General features: G+C 38.3%; 1 long non-coding RNA gene across 1 annotated transcript; it reads right to left on the bottom strand.

The window, feature by feature from the left end:
- Window positions 1–4526: 4526 nt before the first annotated feature.
- LOC128851333 (uncharacterized) lies at window positions 4527–21583 on the bottom strand. The gene is made up of 3 exons (XR_008448682.1): window positions 21486–21583; window positions 12486–12686; window positions 4527–4681 (listed from the first exon to the last, which is right to left on the bottom strand). It is a non-coding gene; the product is annotated as an uncharacterized LOC128851333 (long non-coding RNA).
- Window positions 21584–21801: the final 218 nt, after the last annotated feature.

The following is a 21801-nucleotide window of genomic DNA, read 5'->3' as shown; positions in this document are numbered from 1 at the left end:
AATATTTAACATGTTTATATAAATACAAGTAAAATGTTTACATATATGCAAATAAAAAGGGCCATAGTCCTATCTGTTTTGTACATATGAATAGCTTTTTAAAAGTTCTTACAAGATGAGCAGTTTCTGGCCTTGAATCGGGAAACAAATGACAGTATCTTGTATTGGTTTGGCTTCATTCATGAACTTACAACATTTTTTTTTTGTTACTAAATCAGATTCAACATCTTTTGAGAAATTTTAAAACTCCAGTTCTTCAACATTCCTGCCCTTTCAGTTATTCTTTTCCTTTTTTCGGTCTTTCTTTCTTCTTCCAGAAAAGGGTCAAGAAATTGCATCAGTCTACACCGAAAAAAGATAATTTGTGAGGAGGACTGAAAACAGAATAAAATACATAAACCAATATAAATAACCATATTTAAAAATACTTTGAAGACATCATATTTTCTGTAATAATTTCCACAATAAGGGTGTTATGTTGTGGGAGAGTGGAAATGTTTTTTACAGATAGAAGGCTGTTCTCTGACACAACACATTGGCATGTGCCTACACTGACGATCCAAGATATGCCCTTACCAGCATTTAATTACAACTGGGGTCTTCAAGGCTGTAACTCTGAAGATTGTTACTGAAAAAAGTGTTACATCCTCAAGGTGTAAAATGCCAAGGACAGGTCTGATAGTTCCTTTCTATCTGCTTCTAACATGAAGCTTTGACTTATGGATTTCTTGGTTGACTTTGTTGATCTTTCATTTTTGTTGAATTGTGGATGAACAGTCTGACAAACAGACTGGCAGAGCTGAGGAGACCTCAACAATAGTGAAAGTATAGGAGTTGGAACAGGTCCTGGAAAGAGCTCTGTCAGTACAGTCCTGTAACAAAACTGCATACATTTCAAGTGAGTGAATTTTCCTGGAAAATAAATATTGTAATTGGTGCATAAGCTGAGTAAATGAGAAAAGCAGTGTTTGCTACTTTTAAAAGTAAAATTACAGCATTGTTGGAAATGTATTGTAGACTGTCGACTTCAGTCACTGACATTGGAAAACACATGGCATTTAGGTATGGTAGGTTTACCTTTTTTTCGGTTGCAGACTCAGCTGATGGTCTAAATATGTCAATTTTACAGTCCCCTCTTCTATTCCATTCATTGCAGATTTGATATAAGATACAGTTCAAGCTAGGGGCAAAAAATAAACCTGAAATTAACAATTATTTTAAAGTAGTATGTAATGGCTTAATACTAGTGAATTGTTTTGAAACTCGGATTGAGTTTAGCAAGTATAATAATGTATTTTTAAAAATCACCTATGCATTGCTAAAGTATTAGAATTATGTATAGTATTATGTCAAATTTCTTAAGCTGCTCTTAAGGATGGCTTTAAATTGGAGAGGGAAAGATTTAGATTAGACATTAGGAAGAAATTCTTCATGATTAGGGTGGCAAGGCATGGGGGAAAGTGGATGCTCCCTCCCTGGCTTTGTTCAAGGCCAGGTTGGATGGGGCCTTGAGCAGCCTGGTCTAGTGCAAGGTGTCCTTGTGCATGGCAGGGGGATTGGAACGGGATGATCTTTAAGGTCCTTTCCAAACCAAACCATTCTGTGACTCTATGATGCTGATATTCTATAATTCTAAGATTATTATTACCTAAGTGATCCCTGCCATAATTTTCCAAGTATGCCACAGAAATTCTCCATGTTAAAAGAGCTAAATAAATGTTAAACACTTATGAAGCTTTTTGAGCAATGGTGAACGAATATCCTAAGTTGAAATAAATGTAATACTTGCTAGGTAGGAAAAAAGAGTTATAGCTTGAATGAAGGGTGGTCCAAGAAACAATATTCCTGCCTTCTATGAGGCCATGAAAATGGTTAGAATCGATACGGGATGGAAGTAGATAAAAATAACACTGTTTAATAGTGTTGTGATGTGAAGTCATGAATGCAAACTGAATATGCCCTTTCATTGTTAGCAAAAGGGGAATAAAAGGGAGAGAGCAAATGGGGTAGAGTGTCCAAAGCATATCCGAACATTGAGGGAGCAGGAATGAAGTGAATAGAGGAGGATGGCCAGCTGTTGTATGTTTGAGAGGGAGACTGTACACTGCAGCACAAATGCTACCCCCAGTGCCCAGACCTGGTACAATTCACCTGCAAATATAAACCTTGGAAACAGCTGGAACAAAAAGAAGTCTGCTCCATATACACTCTTTATCTATTGTTGAACTAATAAAAAATAACAGAGGTGCTTGGGGAGAACAGGTACCTTCCATCAGAGCACACCATGAACCTTCCATAGAGTATCTCAGCTTTTGGGAGTCAGCCAAAAACACGATACTTCAGAAAACTTGTGCATCAAAATATCTCTGTGCTGCACTGGGTACATGACTGATTTCTGGTGGTGAAGCTCTCCCTGAAATCCTCCCGCTCCCCACAGTAAGTGCAGTAAAGGCTGGTAGACATGGCTTTAACAGTGGCACAGATATCTCTCTTCCATGCTAGCCTGGCACTATTCTCCATGGTCATTTGCAGGCAGTGTAAATGAAAGGATTTAGAGGACTGTCCTATTTCAGTGCAGGAACTGATTCTACCTGCAGTAGCAGGGTTTGAGCAGGAAAACAGCAGACAAGCATATATCCTTCGATTCCTCTTTTTTTTCCCATCCCCATTTTGTGATGTCTGATCCAGGCATAGTGGAGGACTTAACACTATGCCCATCCCAAATGTAAACTTAGGACAAAAATCTGTGAAGGCTAGGCTAGGTTTCAGTTACTTTAGGCCATTAAGGGGGAGGAGGTGGTGGAGGAGGTGGAGGATAAAAAGACTAGAATAAAAAAGATGCTTTTGAAGAATATGCTTTTTAACCTGTCCATTCACTGACGTTCCAAAAATTTCCAATTAATATGGACAATCAGGCAGAGACACTTGTTTTTCTCCTCAGAGGAGGAAAATTGAATGTACTGACACTATATACATACGTGTACATACACAGTCTCCCTCCCGGAATGTACAAATGAAAGGCTGAAGAATTACAATATAAGGGAATTCTGGGTAAATACAAATGTTTTTGTCAGGAGAAGTGTCTGGTGACTTGAAGAAGGCTAACATTGTACTCAGTTTTAGAAAGGGTGGAAAAGATGACCCTTGGAACTACCAACCTGTCAGCCTCACTTTTGTGCCTGGGAAGGTCATGGAACAGATCCTCCTAGAAGACATGCTAAAGCACATGGAGGAAAGGGAGCTGATTAGAGGCATCCAGAATGGCTTCAGCAGGGGCAAATTCTGTATGACCAGTCTCATGGCTTTCTATGTTGGGGTAACAACATCAGTGGACATGGGAAAAGCAAAGGATGTAATCCATCTGGACTTCCGTAAAGCCTGTGACATGGTCCTCCACAACATGCTTATGACAGGAGGGTTGGAACTGGATTATCTTTAAGGTCCCTTCCAACCCAAACCGTTCTATGATTCTATGATTTGTTGATACAAGGCTGGGATACTAATTCAGATGTGCATAAACTGATAAACTCTCCTTGAAGCAAGAAGGAATTTTGCAAACTTCTATGCAGCTGCCAAACTTTGTATGGAGCTGGGTGACATTTTATTCAGTTTAGCTAATGGGGTGTTTGCTTATATGCAAAAAAAATATCTTCATGGTAAACTGCCTCTTTAAATATTTGTGAGGTTTTGCTAATAATGAGAGGCACCACCAGACAGCCTTCATGACTGATATCCTTTGGATTTTGAAAGAAGGCAGTGTGGTAAGCCTAACAAACACTAAAAAAAACAACAGCATACCTGGGGTGGAAGATTTCCTCCAGGGGCAAAAAGGGTAGATCAGACTCAATAGATCAGCCACCATTTGGCCTCTTCACTGAATCTGCCAATTAGTGCAGAGCATTATGGCATGTTTGTGTTGTGGCAGCTAGAGAAAGGGACCTGCCAAACTCATTCTATACGGAACCCCAAACATCCATTAGATGCAAGATGCTTTTCATCCTGATGAGTTGGCTTCAGTTCAAACTAATGGCCAACTGATGAGAAAGTTCATTAACTCTGAAACATTGAGTCCCTTAGGAGGTGTAAACTAAAAAGTGGGGTCCTACAGATATACACAACATAACAGAAATTATGTTAAAATATTGAAATTACAAAGCTAAACACTTTAATGATAGGGAATGAGAGAATTAAATTTACTCCTCAGATTTTCATGTTGTCTCCTTTTGCACATGCACTATAATGCATACTTTAATTATACTCTGTTGTTTCTGCCATTTCCCACGTGTATTGGAAGGCCACAAATCCTTAGAAACAGCCTCTTCCATTGAATGTTATAAGTGAATGAGACATAGCTCTGTCTTATTAAAGATCCACATTTTTCCATTGCTGGCTATCTTAAGACATCAGCATAATAGACACAGTATGAAAGCTGAAGATATGCAGATATATAGGTGGCTGTGTGACTTCCATTAAAATTAAAGACATTTACTGCAGACCTGTACAAATAGGAAAAGAAAGCCCATGAATATATAATGTTTTTTTTTCCTTCTTCTTTTTATATCTTCTAACTGTTTACCCTTATCAGATGCTGAGGAACCCTTGCTTAAGTCCACCTCCTTTTCAGTTGTGTTTCTCCAGTGCCGTGCGCCCATATATTTTGGAGTTTAACTGTTAGGTGGGTCTGAGAGAACAGAGAGAAACCAGAATCATAAAAACAATTGTTCCTCTTGGGAATTCTTTTATTTATCTAATCTATTATGTGACATTAGACACTAGCAGTCAAGAGTTTGGAGCTTAAGCATGTTGTAGTTGTGCACAGGGCATCTAATGGTCATGGAAGGATGTCTTAAGTTCCTCCCATAGCCATCAGAGATAAAGGGGCAATTAAATTCCTGGGAAGCCTAGAGGTGCAGAATATACATTTGGCTCATTTGGAACAAAGCTTGGGGTGTGCCAAGATTTATTCATCGCTATTTAGATCTTTTATTCACCCTACAAGTGAGCAAAGGTGTGTACATATAGATGTGTAGGACCATAATACAGAGCAAGACAACACCGTGTAAAAGTACCACAACTCTTGGGAATTCATGGCAGCTGAAAACAAAGTGCTGTATCTTCTTAAACTGTGAGAAGTAACATGGCATACATGGAATTATCCATCTGTAGCTGTTATGTGCAGTGTAGAAACAAGAAAAAGTTGTAAATAAAACAATGTCCATTGACATCAGATTACAAATCTGTACCGAGTCTCTGCTATGTCTCTGCTTTGGTATGTCAGGGGGTTCAAGGGCTGGAACAAAGCATTACGGAGTTAGGGAACTTTCTTTGGTCAACAAATGCTCCCCAGACTTGAAGAACTGATCCTTTAGTGCTGAGTTCAAGATAAAATAAATCCTTTCTACTCTGATGCTGATGTAGGTGTCAAGTGCTACTTAACCATGACACAAAGAGGGTGTGTATGCTGTTGGAGCATGGGAAGCACAGCAGAGCATCCATGCATTGAAGTCACAGGAAAAGGCAGAAGAAAAGAGGAGGAGAATGAAAAAGGAGGAAATCATCAAGTTACTTGGCCACTCCAAACTAGCTCACAGCCTCCCTGCGGCTCAGAGACTTCCTGTCTTGGGTCTGTTCTCTACCTCAGGAGATTCAAACTCTACATAAGAATTTCTAAACAACTAAACAACTTAGCTGAAATATAGATTTGGCTATTCACTTTACAGACCTTCTCAGCCATGCAAATATGTATGTCTTGACCTTTGGTTTGTCTCCAACTCTGTTTTCAGATGTATATATTTTTTGCCTTATCAGTGAAAAATATTTTCATGTGACAAACAAAGTACAGTCCTGAAAGTCACCAGACACAAAAGCTCTGTTTTGAACCTTTAAGGGGTGTTTGTAGAGTTTATCAAGTAAAGACGATTATTAGAAATCAAAGATGACTGCCCCTTCTGTCCTTAAGATCTAACAAAACACAATAAGGATTTTGGAAGTGTGATGTACTGGATTATTCTAAATTCAGGCTGATATATATTGGCCAGTTGTCTACAGGGGAGTTAGCAATTTCTGAGTTTGATCACTTATAAATAATTTTCTGTATTTAAAAAAAAATTGTATAGATTTTTTTGTTAGGTTAAATAAATACTTGACATATTAATAAGCCAAATTTTCTCTTATTTGTGTATTTGTGGAGGATCATTGCTAGGCGTAATAGGATCCTGACCTGCAGGAAGTATAATGATGGTGTTCCATTTTCTTCTTTTCATCCTGATATGATTTGAGCACATGTGACATTGATTTTGTACAGCTCAGCATCTTTTACACCTTCCTGCTTTTGCTTCTCTCTGCAGCTTCACACATTTATTTTTTTTCCCTTTATCTTGTTCAGCATAAGAGATAATACCTCTAAAGTGTTGCCAGCTTTGTATTACATTCATTATGACTGTTTAGTCTGAACTTTTATGCTGACATAAGCTGTGGTGCAGTGTGGGTTGTACCCTCTTGTGGGCAAACAGAATTTTACAGTCTTCCCTGGCATGTGCATACTCCAGCTTAGTTTCATTTGAACTGCCATTGGCAGGGGGGGCAGGTAGGTGAGAAGCAGAAATCACATCAGTATTCAGGACTTAGTACAACATTTTCAAACTTTAGTGTCTAAAACTGTGCTTCCATCGAGCATCAGTAGAGGAATCCATACAAGATCCTAAGATCTGTGATGCACAGCACTGCAAGAACTAAGACTTACAGGGCTACTGCCAAAAAGCTTTTAGAAAGCCATTTTAGGTGGAGACACTCTTGTAGTAAGAAATGTTCTGTCCGGCATTACCCAGTGGGAGGAATCTGCTAAGAGAGCTACAGCTTCTCTTGTTATTCTTTTGTCCCCATTGCAATACCCTGCTTGTACTCTTTAGCTGCACAGCCCTGTAGGGAGCCACTCAGCTTCGTGTGTTGTGCCAGGTTTGCAGGTGTGAGAGGGACTGCTGCAGTTGGGTACTGTGAGCTTTACCCTGCTGGATGTGTGGCACACTGAGCCCCGATCCCATTGTACAAAGCCCCAGACCCATCATATGGAGTCCCAACCCTGTCACATGGAGTCCATATCCCATTGTGTAGATCCCCAATCCCATCGTTTAGGGTCCCACTGCCATTGCACAGAACCCCAGTCTCATTTTGTGGAGCCCCTACTCCATCTCATAAACCCCTGATCCCATTAGGTAACACCACCCAGAAAGGTGCTACCTGTAACCCAACACTGCAAGATGCTCCTGGGCAGGACAGGTGGTACGATTCCCATGAGGGTAACGCCTGAGCTTTCGTTATCCAGAGAGTGAAAGGGTAGACCAGTCCTTTCGTATCACACAGTAAGCCCACATTCTGAAAAACTGCTAAGTATCATCACATATCCCAATCCACAGTGTTTGCCTTGGACTGAATTTGTAAATGTTATATATTATGCTCCAATGCATACCTACTGTAAGTTACATTGTATTTAATCAATAAATAAATTAGTCTATAATGTTACAAGGAAACACAAGACATAGATATTTGAGTATAATTATATTTTACAAATTCTAATAATCTGCCTTCCTAGATTAAATCATGCAATTAATACTATTTCCATAAATTTTCTTTAATTTGCACTGGAAATGCTTATCATTTTATTTTTGAACTGCTAAATTCCATGATCTTAAACGAGTCATCTCTCCTTGATTGAAGGTACCTTTTAATACATGAAAATATTTAGCTTCATTTCACAATTTTGTACTAAATCTAAGAGACATAGATATGGAGTACTAATTATGTTTGATTAAACAGAGCTATACATTTCTCATGAATTTAAATTTATGCTGACATTATCTTGATTGAACTGAAGTATTAGTCCAAATAAAAACAACTCCAGTAAAATATTTTTAGTTTAACAAATTTCAGCTAAGCACAAATAATATACGGTCTGTGTATTTCAATTTCTTCTCTTTTATAATTTCTTGATGCTAACATAGCTAAAATCTTGCTGAATCACAGCCTAGATGAGGCTGGAAGGCCTCTCTAGAGATTGTCTAGTCCAATGCCCTGCTCCAAGCAGGGTCAGCCAAGGCAAATTGCCAAGGTCCATGCCCAGCTGGGTTTCAAATATTGTATTTGAGATGTGGAGATCCCACAGCCTCTCTGGACATCCTGTTCCATTGCTCAGCCATGTTCATAGTAATTTTTTTTTCTCCTCTGTTTAAATATTACTCTAATTAGTTTTTCTTACAAACAATGGAAATGACACATTAACATCACTTTTATAAAATGATGGCAATAACAAAGTATGAGCATGATAGGAAATATATGCACTTAAATCATGTAGATTTCTTCAGAATCATAAAACAAGAAATTTTGTGAAAAATCAGACTACAGGGATCTCAGATTGGACACTTCAAACCAGAGACTTTAATCAGCATGAATATGCCTGTAGCTCAGTTCCTTATTTGTAAAACAGAAAAAAAAAAAAGTCAACTTGCCTCACAGGAGCATTGAGAGATTAATTCATTGTAATTTGTGAAGTACTCAAACAGGAGTACAATAAAAAAGAAAAACAAGAGAATATTAACAATTCGGTATTCAGACCAAGGAGTGCAATAAACATGCCATAGGGTCACATGTTGAATAGAGAAAAATGTAACATTGAATAGTGACTTGTTTAGTGAGCATTGTCCGTCCTACATTCTGAAAGAGAATGAAGGCTGGTGACAAATACAATGTACAGTCATATCATTAGTGATTGTGTTTTAGCCTACAAATTAAAGTGGTCTAAACAAGGATTACAGAGAAATCACCTAACTTTGAATGTTTAAGTTGTCAGCCTTGACCTATAGAGTAATATATGCTACGTGTACATTAGCGCATATAAGTGTGACATTATTCTTAAAAAGACTGCCATTAATAAAAAAGAAAAAAAAAACACCAGAATCATGTTAATAAAGTCCAATCTTCCTATGTGTCTGTGATTTTTTAAGGAAGTGTTAGGCTTTGAGGTGTTTTATTTTCTGCTCCACATTGTGAATATGATGACATTTAAATACATAAGAACCCTATTGTTCTGTCATTTATGCCCCCTGCACTTCTGCTTTTAGCATGATTAAACAAAAGAGACACATACCAAAGCTTTCTCATTTGAATACTGCAACATCAATATTTTACATCCTGGGCTGCATTTCAATTTTTTCCTCAGCAAGGTGAACACTTGAAAAGTAAGCAACCATTGCTTGCAAAACTGTCAATTAAGTTACATTCTCCTCTTTTCCAAAAGATATACATGTCTCAAAAAATACACGTTATTGAGTAGTTGTCATTATGTTGTAAACCAGTTCTCCAACTGTTCTTATTCTCCAGCAGCATAAAGCAAGCAATAATATATTTATATAGCAATTCTACTCTTAACACAATCAGTATGTTTTTACAATGGCCGGATTGTGCTTTTATCTCTAGTCAGGAGCAGTAGCACTTTGGATAGGTGTACCAAGAGAATGACACATCATAAGGAGTGGACGGATTCAGCTGAACCATGTCAGGATGCAGCTGATAGCTTTTGGTTCTTCATTTTCTGGGGGTTAATATGGTTTGAATTTTCAATAACAGCATCTTTAAGGTCCCTCTCTCTTCCTTAGTCTGGATTGGCTTCCCTGTTTGTAAAAGTGTTGTTACTGTAAAGATACTTCTGACTCCCATTTCACTAAGTGACCCAAGCCCTCCTTGTTAGTAAAAGCAATCTTCTGAGCAGCACACAGCTACCTTGTGCTCTGTTGCTTACCTTTGAAGGAGCTGCTTCCACAAATTCATCTAGCTCCCTAAGGGAAGTAGCTGCAGCTGAGTCTTTTTCTGTACCATGTCCACCTAATGCACCTTTCTGTGATGTTTTCTGTATCTCTAGAAATAAAATGCTGAGAGTCGTATGTTTGTCTGCTGCATTGCAGTTGATGCATCCTTATATCGAACGTATGGGCTGGTAGTTAATTACCAGTAAGTCAAAAAGAGTTTCGGGGAAATCAAAAGTGCTGAGATTAAAAAAAAAGATAATCTTCCCAAATACTTGGCCAATGTCAAATATACAATCAGAGTGAGTCTGATTTCCTTTTGAGAAATTCTATCAATTCCCATCAGATGCATACCTTTATGCACAGTCAACAGTACTTGACAGGACTGTGCCCTATAATATAACAACGTTCAGTCATTGTTTTGCCTCAAAACCTGCAACACTCCAGCCTGAAGACAGCAGATTAGGTTCTCAGTGTTATGGCATTAGGTGACACTTCACATATCTTTGCAACCTAACTCAAAAACAAGTAAGTTTCTTGTTAAGTCTCCCCTCACCAGCAGCAAAATTTTACAACTCTATTTTGTACTTCTTTTCCAATACAATGAAATAATGTTATTTCTGTATGCCGGATAATTTCTTCAATTTACTCTAGCACTTTGTGTAGGAAAGGTCACTGTGATTTCCAATACTCACTGGAAAATAAAGACTGTGATAAGTCATCTTAAGTGATAAGTTGGTGCTTGTTTGTTAAAGTTTAAAAATAAGAAAAAAACCTCAAAAAATATCAATATAGATTACAGGGTAAAAAATGGACAGGATCGAACTTGTAATAATCAATTAGGTTTATTTGGTCAATTAGAGAGTATTTGCAATGATTCATTCTTACCTCTATCATAAAGCATCTACAATTTTAGAAGTGAACAGGTTAATTATTAGTATCTATTGTATAATATTTCATATTTAACATTTCGTATCTCATACTTAGTATTAGGGTTTTTTAGAATTTTTTTATGCTAGAGAGTATAACACCGATTTATAACATATATATAAACCAACTCCCATTTACTTCAGCAGGAATCACCTTTCCAAGAGTCCATGAGCACAATTTAGTGCAAGTATGAAACTTCTGAAAGCAAAATATATCGAAGTACAGACTCTCAAAGTATGTATTTCAGTTTAGCTCAAAACTAGTCAGTTAGTGCTCTAGGATTACAGGGCACATATAATGACTTTTAGAAAGGTTCACAGAATACTATAAGGACCTATGAAATTCCCTTTCATTGTCCAGGATCGACAGCTTTTTTTTCCCCCCTTTATTTCCCCTCCCTTTCTTATTGCATGCAGTTACCAGTAAAACAGAGACAAAAATATATGTAACTATAACTTGTCAAATATGTCTGTCTCTTACTGCCTACCTGTCATGAGGCATTATCTTGATAAATATGTATATATACCGGAGACTGTATTTTATTGCAGTTGGTTCTATTGTCAAAGTCTTTTGCATTACACAGCCAGAAATCCTTGAAGTTAAATGTCCGGTCTTTTGAAACTTAGAATAAAAGATGTTTAAATACTTTTCCATTTATTGAAGTGTTTTAACACCTCTCATATTACTCAGAGAAATGAATTGCTTGAGAATAAGGTTAATGCTCTACAAAAAACCCGCTTTTTAAAGCCCTGTAAGAGGGGTCAAAGACCAGGAAATGCTCTCACTATAATTCTCATTTTCAGCTGAATTGGTCATGGCAACTGCACTAAGAATGCAAGTTTGAATTTCATTACGTTCCAGAAACCTGTAACTTTGCATTATAAAGACTCGTGCGATAACAGAAGGAAATTGCAAGCATTTTTGATTTAGCATACTTTAATTTATAATTTAATAAAGTAATATTCTAAGTTAAGTACTTTCAAATACAACAAAAAATGTTCATTTGATAGCTACTAAATGCATCCCTTTACATTTTACCTGTAAAATGCTCTGTGTCTGGTGACAGGTTAAATGTATACTATACACAGGGAGCCAACATTTGTCTTTGTAATACCTCAGCAGCCACAGCAATTTTAGCAGCATTCTTACTATTTTAAGCTGTCCCTATTGTCTTCTAAAGACCATAATTAGAAGCTGGAAACTTAAGGCAACCAAAATCAATAAGCTCTCATTATGAACAAAATATTCTAGTGTTGTTCAACAAGTGACCATATGTAGCCCAACATGATAATGTATTTTTCCTCAATTGTGTCTCTTTGGATCAAATATTAAATAATTTCTCAAACAAAAATTTCATTAATTTCATTGGAAGTTTTGCCTGAGTAATGCTGCAGCACTGGTCTTTCAGGTAATCGCATTTATTTAGCCATAACTGTTCTCTAAATGCTTCTTAGAGGTTTTTTTATCACGATGGCTTTCAAGAATACACTTCATTTCCTTAGGCAAATGACAAAGAACCACAACTTTAATTAAGACTGCTGCCTCACAAGCAGCTTAAGCAACCCACTGAAAAGCAGTAAGTCAAATGCTCAGAAGTGGGAGAATGAGACAATATCTTATGATCGCTTGGAGCAGAGCAATATTAAGTATTTCTGGATGCTTGGAAAAGCTGAGACTGCCCAAGCACATGCATAGTGTTGGTGGTGTTATGGGCTCATCCATCTGTACAACCACTTTTAGCAGAATCATGATTTGACATACCTTTTGAATTTCAAAGTACACTGCAGGGAAGTATCAAAGGCTGAGCATTTTCCCCAAGAAAGCGACGCAACCTTCGCTACACAGCTGCTCCTCTAACCACAAACTTGGAATAGCCTTCTGCCATTTCCCACTTAGTGTGTTGTTCAGAAGTCATCCTCCAGCCGGAACACTCCCAGGCTCTTGCAGCTGGTCTGCAGCAACCTACAATCTCAGTGAGAAAAATGACAGTGATAGAAGCAGAATTTAATTTCACCTGGAAACATTGCAAACAAGCTATATGTTTACTGAGATTAGCTGGGATTTGTAGCAGATGTATTGTGCAAGAAATAGAAAGCAGCTTGGGTTCGACCTGGAGAGGTCAGATAGGATGAAGTGCTACATCAAGCCATGCTCTCCATCCTACACACCCAGGAGGGAATTTAACTTCCAGCCACACCACCACCAGCTACACGTTTTGCTGAGAACTTGTATCCTATCAACACTTATACTCCCGGTATTTGTTTCCCAGCCTAATTGTTGTACAAACTGTTTGCACGCCTAGAGCTGAAGCAGGCAAACACAATTGACTTCTCTGTCCATTGTGGCCTCCATCAGGGACGCAGCAGGTAAAAGTGACAAATTCGGCTGGGTCTAACACACCTGATCAGGTGATCCCTCCTAGGGACCTGCTATCTCCTGTTGGAGGCGTGGGCTCAGAGAACTTTCTGATGAGGGTACACTTAAACTTAACACATGCAGCCTATTCTCCCAATGCAGTGAAATTAACAGGGAAAAAGCAGAGGAGACAGTACCCTTAGTCTCCCAGATACTAATCACATACACTACCTGAAAATAATGAAGAGTCAATTCTGCTGCACTATTTGAAGGTGTTAAAATAACCTGGAGTATATCATTATGGTGACTGAATCTCTTCCAAAATGCAGCTACAGATTAAGAGAACTATATGTTGTGTCAGAATAATTTTTTTTCAGGGAGTCTGTGGTTTATAAAATTTATGGCTGCTTAGTGAGAACTATATCTGGGGAATCAAACTGTTTTGAAACCAAACATCTCTCTCCCCAGGGGGAATTTACGCAGTCCAAGAGATGCTTCTTTTTTGGGCGTAATGATTTCTACCTAGGGGCGATTCAGAAGAGCCTCATGTCACTGAAACAAGCTCCTGCTGTGGCACAGCATCTCCTTTCTCGTGTTCAGGGTACACTGGTGGTAGCACTGATTTTTTAATCTTTGAGGAGCTTAGTGTAATGGCCAATGCAGGGCAAAATTTATTTGTCCGTAGAATACTGTCTGGTACAGAGAATTAGCTGAAATTTGTATGTGGTCTAGTAACATTAAAAATGAGTTAGTGCTTCAGAGCTTCTGAATTGGTATTTTTATTAGGATAAATTAAAGTTATAATATGAGTATTACTTAAAATTATATTAACACAGTGTACCAGTTCTTGGAGATTTGGGGGAAAAAAAGCAGATTTCAGCAAATCTAGGACAATCTATTTCTCATTTATGAAAGCATGCTCAACTCCTTTCAATTTTCGTTGTGATGGTTTTGCAGAAGATTGAACCTTTCAATTTTTCTTTCAAAATACCTTTATGCCTTGGGAACAGAACAGAAAGAGAAGTAGTAAAGCTGATATTAGTGCTTTTCTCTTTGACTTGATCTCTGAGAATGTCAGCAAGAACGATAAAGAATCACAAATGTACATGAAACTGGAAAGAGAGGCACGAAACACAGTGCCTTAGCATTTTCCATGGGAAACTCCGGGCACATGTACGTACTGGGTTTCTGATTTGCAGCCATTCTCTGGCTTTGTTGTGCTTGTTAAGTGCTAGAAAGAAGAAGAAAAAAAAAACTAGCCGGGGAATCAAAGGCAGAAATATATTCTGTAAAGTGGCAATATGTAAAAGCCTGATGTTGTAAATGTTCAGAGTTTGGAGCTCCCTTTGAAGTGACATGGAATGTGTATGATACCTGCCTATTCATTTAGCCACTGATAAGGTCCTAATTAGCACAGCACTCAGAGCACCTCCCGTATAGTGAAGTATAAAAATGAGAATGTCTTTTACTTCCTTCCTTTGCAGGTGTAAGAGAAACAGTTTTTGGTTGTTTTACTTTTTGCCGATGTGTGCATTCAGTGTATTTGCAAACACCTTGCTAAGCCAAAAAAAGTCAAAGAAAGAAAATCTGCTTTTATTTCTGGGAAGTGGTGGACTCAGCTGTCATTCAAGTCATGCGAGGGAATGAGTTCTGTGGTTTTAGGTCAAGCTCTGCTTACAGTTTCTGGCCTGCAGGCTAACGCACTCTTCTGTTCAGTACAACATAGCTGTCACAGCGAGTCAGGATTGCTTCTCCTTCCAGCATCAGGCCATCAGATCCTTAAATTCTTAAAACTACTTCAACGGAAATGTTCCAGTGTGCAGAAGAAGTGTCTCCTAAAAGCAAAACTGCAGGATCAGGCCCTTCAATTTTAAAAAATGACATTTAATATGGACAAAGGCACTGGAGAAGAACACAGTGACTCTCTGTACACCTGGAGGAGGGATAGTAGTACAAAACAAGCTTTTCTTTAACCACAACGGCAATCTTCTAACAGCAGCACCCACTCAAAAGCATAGAACTCAGAGGTTGATAATCATCTTTCAGTTCAGGTTATTGCATGCAATTTTTCACATTCATTCAGTTTTCTTCATACAGCTCTTAGTAAAGTAACTCCCTTAACAATAAAAGCTTTTATGGCAGCCCATTACACAGGAGAACTAACCACTCCTAGTTTTTTTATTGGCTTCTTGGAATATTTATAGCAGTCTTTGTTCTCTTTGCAAGCTTATGCATCTGGGTGTGTATGGAGGTTTTTCTTTTTTTTTTCCAGCAATTGGGTATGATGGTGAAGTACATATATTTTCACATTCATAAGGTTTTAAAGTTTCGTGTTCGTTTTCCTTTGTGCATTATTATTGGCACCAAAGCAAACATTCAGCAGCTCCTCATTGTTTAGCACTTGAGTGTTCACTGCTGGAGAATTTTTATTCCAAGTTGCCTGATATAAAACTTGATTTGTCACCATGCTACCTCTTCTTCATCAGCTGGTTACACTGTGCACAGAGAGATGTCTTGATATTTGGCTCATGTTAACAAAGCAAAGGATTTGTTTGCTTTCTAAAGGAACAGATTAAATTTCCAGTTCAAGATTTTCATAGAAAAATCTGATATGAATACAATAGATTGGCATTCTTGCAGGAGTCACCTCAGTAGTGACTGAAACTACTACAATGAGGCTTTTTTGCATAGGATTTTTTACCCAAAATGATGCTAAAACTTTTGATACACTGAACATAGAACTAAAAATGGCCCCAAACAGAAATCTGTCTTTGAGTATCTCTATTCCAGTTTCCAGAGCTGTTAATTTAACATTGTATTCTGTCCTTCTTAAACAACAACCTGTTGCTTACATGATCTTCACAAAACTCATACCGAATACTTGAATAGGTGGAGGAATTCAAGATAGGAATATGACTTTTCTTTGTGCTCCAATGTAATGAAAGAAGAAATTGTGAAAACTAGAGTAATGAAAGTGTTACAATTAAAAGGAGAATTCATTTTTCATTTTTCATTTACAGTTAGGAAAGAATCTTTTTACTGAGAGTTAAGACAATGCAAATAATAAATAATAACAGAAATCACCTTCCTGAGTTTATTATACACATACATACTGAATAAATAATAAATAATTGAAATAATATTTTTTATTTTCATCATAGATATTAGAAGTTTATGCATTATTAAAGCAAAATGAAGATACAAATTGTTTATATGAAGTTAGGTTTTTGTAGTGTTTTAAATAATTAAAAGAGTACAGTAATAAATGCATTTTCTATGGTAACTTTCTCAGAGATATATTTCCCTGGAATTTTGCTGTTACTGGAATGCCACTAGGCAGGTGGAATCTTAATTTTCACTAATAGTATCAAGCAAGTTATTTGGGCCTTGATAGCATATAAGCTGTGCTTTGCTGTCCTGACCTTCTTTCAATGGCTTTATTAGATGGGTGTACCCTCCCTACCGCAGGGTTATAAAAATGGTAGAACAATCACAGAATCACAGAATTGAAGAGGTCTCCAGGCCTCTGGAGATCATCTAGTCCAACCACCCTGCTAAAGCAGGTTCACCTACAACAGGTTGCTCAGGAACATGTCCAGACGGGTTTTGAGTATCTCCAGAGAAGGAGATCCCACAACCTCTCTGGGCAGACTGTTCCAATGCTCTGTCACCCTCACAGTAAGGAAGTTTTTCTTCATGTGGAGGTGGAACTTCCTGTGCTCTAGTTTGTACCCATTGCCCCTTGTCCTCTCACTGACCACGACTGAGGAGAGTCTGGCCCTATCCTCTTGACACTTGCCCTTTAGATATTTATAGGCATTGTTAAGGTCCCCTCTCAGTCTACTGTTCTCCAGGCCACACAGACCAAGCTCATTCTGCCTCTCCTCATAGTGAGCTGCTCCAGTCCCCTCATCATATTCATGGTCCTCTGCTGGACTCTCTCTGGTAGTTCCTTGTCTTTCTTGAACTGTAGAGCCTAAAACTGGATACAGTATTGCAGATGGGGCCTCACTAGGACAGAGCATAGGGGGAATGATAACCTCCTTCATGTTGCTGGCCACACTCTTCTTAATGCACTCCAGGATACCATTGGCCTTCTTGGTCACAAGGGCACATTGCCGGCTCATTGTCAACTTGTTGTCCACTAGGACTCCCACATCCTTCTCCATGGAGCTGATTTCCAGCTGGTCAACTCCTAACCTATATTGGTGCAGGGGGATATTCCTCCCAAGATGCAGAACCCTACACTTGCCTTTGTTGAACTTCATGAGGTTGATCTCTGCTCAACTTTCCAGCCCGTCCAGGCCTCACTGAACGGCAACACAGCCTCCCAGTGTATTAGCCACTCCTCCCAGTTTTGTATCATCAGCAAATTTGCTGAGGATACTCTCTGTCCCCTCATCCAGGTCACTGATGAATATGTTGAACACCACTGGCACAGGCTTCCAACTAGACTTTGCACTGCTGACAACACCGTCTGAGCTTTGCCATCCAGCCAGTTCTCAATCCATCTTACTGTACACTCATCTAACCCACACTTCCTAAGATTACCTATGAAGATGTTGTGAGAGACCATGTCAAAAGCCTTGCTAAAGTCGACGCAGACAACATGATTCCTCTGACTATAGAGACGGGTGGGATTTTATAGAGGAATAGTAATTGCATTGGTATCACTAAATTTGGATTTGAAAAACCATTGGCACTGTCAGGGCAGTCCTCATTCTTCCTAGAGATGAAGAGTACAGGCTATTTCTTGGGTTCCTCCTCTCTCTCACATAATTTATTCCCTGGGAAGGGACATCAGCCTTTTAAGTGACGCTCTTCATTTTCCACAAGCTGGGGGAGAGCACTGCTCTGCCCTGGCTCTGTGGGCTTGTGGGTCAGTCCAGTGACAGCTTGTTGGCATGGAGCTGAGCTTGGGGAAAGTTTTTCCAGCACTTACAAAGAGAGGGAGAGGGAGTCCAAAGAAAATGGAGTCAGCCAGCACCAAACACCTTCACTGTCTTACTCCACCCTCTAGAAGTTCACATCTCCTGTGAAAGGCTTCTGGTGTCTGAGACAGAAATCACTTGGACAGTGTCCAGTCAAACTGCATCATCACAAGACAGCAGCTGCCACTCAGCTGTCAGAGTGCACAGTGGAAGTAGCTCTGGTGATGTAAGTCACCTCTTTGTGGCAATGAGCAGAAGCCATGGGCTTTTGTCTCGTCACCTCAGATTTTTCTTGCAATCTACTGCTGGCTGCTGTCTTCAAGACTATTGGCATAGCTGACACAAAATATGTTTCACCATATCTGTTTCATCACATCCAACTGGAGAGAAAAGGTGTAGTGTGTGAAAAAAAAACCTGAAAAAAACAAGAGGAACATCTCCCATAGGGGTGAATTTTGTCCTTGCTCTGCTCCAGTAAACACAGGAGACCTCATACCATTGTACAAAGAGACACCTGACCTCACTAAAAGCAATGTGCCGGTTACATCTAGTAATGTCATACATAGCATATAAGGAGTTAGCTTCTGTGTGAAAAAGTAGGAAAGATGTCAGTGAGATGTAGTTGATACTAGGAAAACTGAAAGCAGAGTATATAGCAAGCTGTTTTTTCTCTGGACAGCCTACCATGTTATGTCAGGTCCTTGATTCTATTGTTTAAGATCTTTACCAGGTCAGTCTCCAGCTGTGCTTATCCAGGACAATGCAGTTCAGAGCACGACAGATGGAACACTTTTACAAGACTACAAAAAATGTGGATGTAATCGTGTGACTTTTAGGAAAGACTGTGGAGACTTGCTACCACAATTGAAATGGGGAGTGATTGTGAAAATCAGAACCAAAAAAATGAACGGTCGTATTCAGGTTTTCCCATTAGAAGGACTGGGTGATAATGACCTTTGTGAAGAACTCACAGGGATTCCATTAAGTCCCTCAGGGTCACTAATTTGATGACACAGTTTATGCAGAAAGTATCTGGATTCTACAGTGATGGTAGTTGTAAAGAATAGCTGTGAAACCCAAATCAGACAGCAGATCAGACAAATTGGCTTTAGGACGAACAGCCACCCCTGCCTTAAACAAATGTACCTTTTCAGCATTCTGAAAGAACCCTAAAAACAGATCTGTAGTTTGGATATCAGTATACAGATTAACTGCAGACATTTTCATGCTGCCATGGCTCTCCTTTTTATAGATTCAGCCAACCATTTCTAAATGAACTGTGGCTCCTCCTTGTTTGAAGTAAAATTCCTAGAAATTCAGAATGTTAATACGGAGTAAAATTCAATAAGCTTTGCAAACTGCCTAAAATTATACTATAAATATTTGTAGGCTTATGCATAATAAGTCCATGAAAACAATAGCAAAATACTATTTTGCTGCCTCAAATGTTTTTAATTTTCATTCTGCCATTACATTTTTTGGACTGAAGTGAAACACAGAGACAGGTTTAAAGGAAGCATAATTGGGCTTGTTTGAAATTATTTCTCTGAGAAAGAAAGTCAAAGAATGCATTAGAAGTCAGAGTTAGAAGGAAGTCAGGGAATACATAACCTTTCAAGATTTTAAAACATGAGGTATAAATAATGTTTGTTTCCTGGTAAACAGCAATCATATGCATAAAACAGGAATGAGCTGTAGAAATAAATAAATAAATAAATAAAAAGTCTATTCAACTGAAATCCTAGGAACTTTAATGTTGTGGAACACTGTTGGAGTGCTTCAGTTTTGCAAGCACTTTATCTCAGCTGAAAGGTGAAATTAGCAGCTTTCTCAAAACCCTGGGAAGCTATTGTGTCGATCCTACACGCTGGAGACCACTGTTTGATGCCAGTGCCACTGGTTTAGATGAGCACTGCAATCAGGAGTATTAAAAGTGAGTTGCTGAATTGTGTTTCATGAAGCAATGGAGCTGCTTACAGACAAAAGAGCTGAATGGGGGTTTATTGACGTCTATACGAATATAACAATGTCAAATATACCAAAAGATGCAGCAGAATTCAGCAGAATTAAAGTAACCAAGTTGGGAAAAAAGCTGAGGGGAGAGGGGAGGTCAGAGGAGGAAATCAGAATAAAAGGATTAATTAATAAAATTAATTGTAAAATTCAAACAGCTGGACAACTGCCTGAAATATTAATATTCTGAGGAATAAAATAGTGTATGTGTGAGAAGCTACTGCTCATAGCTTTCTTCACTTTTACATGACATTATTTGGTTTTTAATCTGTCAAGGTATTGCTTTAATTTGGGGAAGAGATTACTTCACCACTCATTCTATCAGCAAGAAGACAGATGGAAATTTAGCCAATATGGTCACTTTGTCTTTCTTTTTCTTTCTTTTTTTTTTTTTTAATGTCAGCAAAATATCTTTAGAAAATTTATAATCTTGGAATAGCTTGTGGTCATTGTTGTGCTCATGTCAATTTAAAGTAACTTTGCTTAGAGGTAGTTGTTCTATTTTTCAGGTCATTTATAATGTTTACATCTTTTTTTTTTTTTTTTCTGACACAGAACAGCTGAAAGTATTCTGTGTAAACCACTTGAAAAGCCTGTGTTGGAATAATTTTATTTTTGCTACTGTGTGAAAACATAGAGGTATCACATTCAAAAGATCATTATCAGAAATGATGAGACATAAAATAATCTTTCTGCTATGTGATGAGGTTTATGAGAATATCCCTAGACAATTCATTAGTTTTAAACTGACATGAAAATCAATTAATTTTAATAGGGAATAACAGATTACGTGTTTAATAATTCATCTAATTTCAGGAGGCAAAGTGAATTAGACAATGCAATGTAAATCTAATAGCAGTTGTAACCACATAATTTGACTGTTTGTCAAGAGCAAAGCATAGTGAAATGATCAAGAATTACACAGAGAGAAAAACATTAATTGTGTGTAAACTGAGTGACAGTTTCTTGTACCCTAAAAGCCTGTGAGTTCAGTATAATTATTTCTGTTAGATCTTTCCCTAAAATTGTCCTGTATCATTAATTATGTATTCATATTAAAGAGGCAAATTAATAAATAATACAAAATAACTTTTCCATGCTTTCAGTTTTAGAGGTACTATTCAATTGCTTGAGATTTTATAGAGTGAAACTATGTGAAAATTGTTATATAGTCTGCATTAATTAAACAATAATGATCCTGAGAGCAGGAATTTCTCCTGTTAATGACCAGCTGGAAGAGTTGAGGACCTGACGATGAGTAGGGGGCCCTTAACCTGGGTGATCGTTAATGTTGGGGAAATGCCTGACCCCTGGGTCACTGTTGCTGTTAATCGAAGCCATGATAACAGTTACAGGTTTTTTTTCCATGCACAGAGAATAGGCATGTATTTTCCATCTGGGTGGCATTTATTTCAGGTTAAGGAAAGCAACAGAACAGGAAAGAACAAAAGTGAAGTCTCACCGTGCCACGGGGCATCCTCCTTGCCAAGCAAAAGGGCAGCTGCCATCCACTAGAAACGTGGCCTGAAGCAGCAGCAGCAAGGCTGGGGCAGTCACGGCTTACTTATCACAGGCTGCATGATCAGATTAGAGCACAAACATTACATAAAGGGATTGTCCTTGCATATGGGACATGTCCCTGCCCATGGCAGGGGGGTTGGAACTTGATGATCTTTAAGGTCCCTTCCAACCCTGACTATTCTATGTTTCTATGATTCTGTGTTAGAAAACATGCATGTTGAAATATGCATTGCCATGGATACAGGTCGGTCCTTAGT

This window comes from Cuculus canorus, chromosome 2 (genome assembly GCF_017976375.1).
Source record: "Cuculus canorus isolate bCucCan1 chromosome 2, bCucCan1.pri, whole genome shotgun sequence".
NCBI classification, from domain to species: Eukaryota; Metazoa; Chordata; class Aves; order Cuculiformes; family Cuculidae; genus Cuculus; species Cuculus canorus.
Note: the sequence above shows the minus strand (reverse complement) of the source record. Positions and strands in the feature narration are given on the sequence as shown.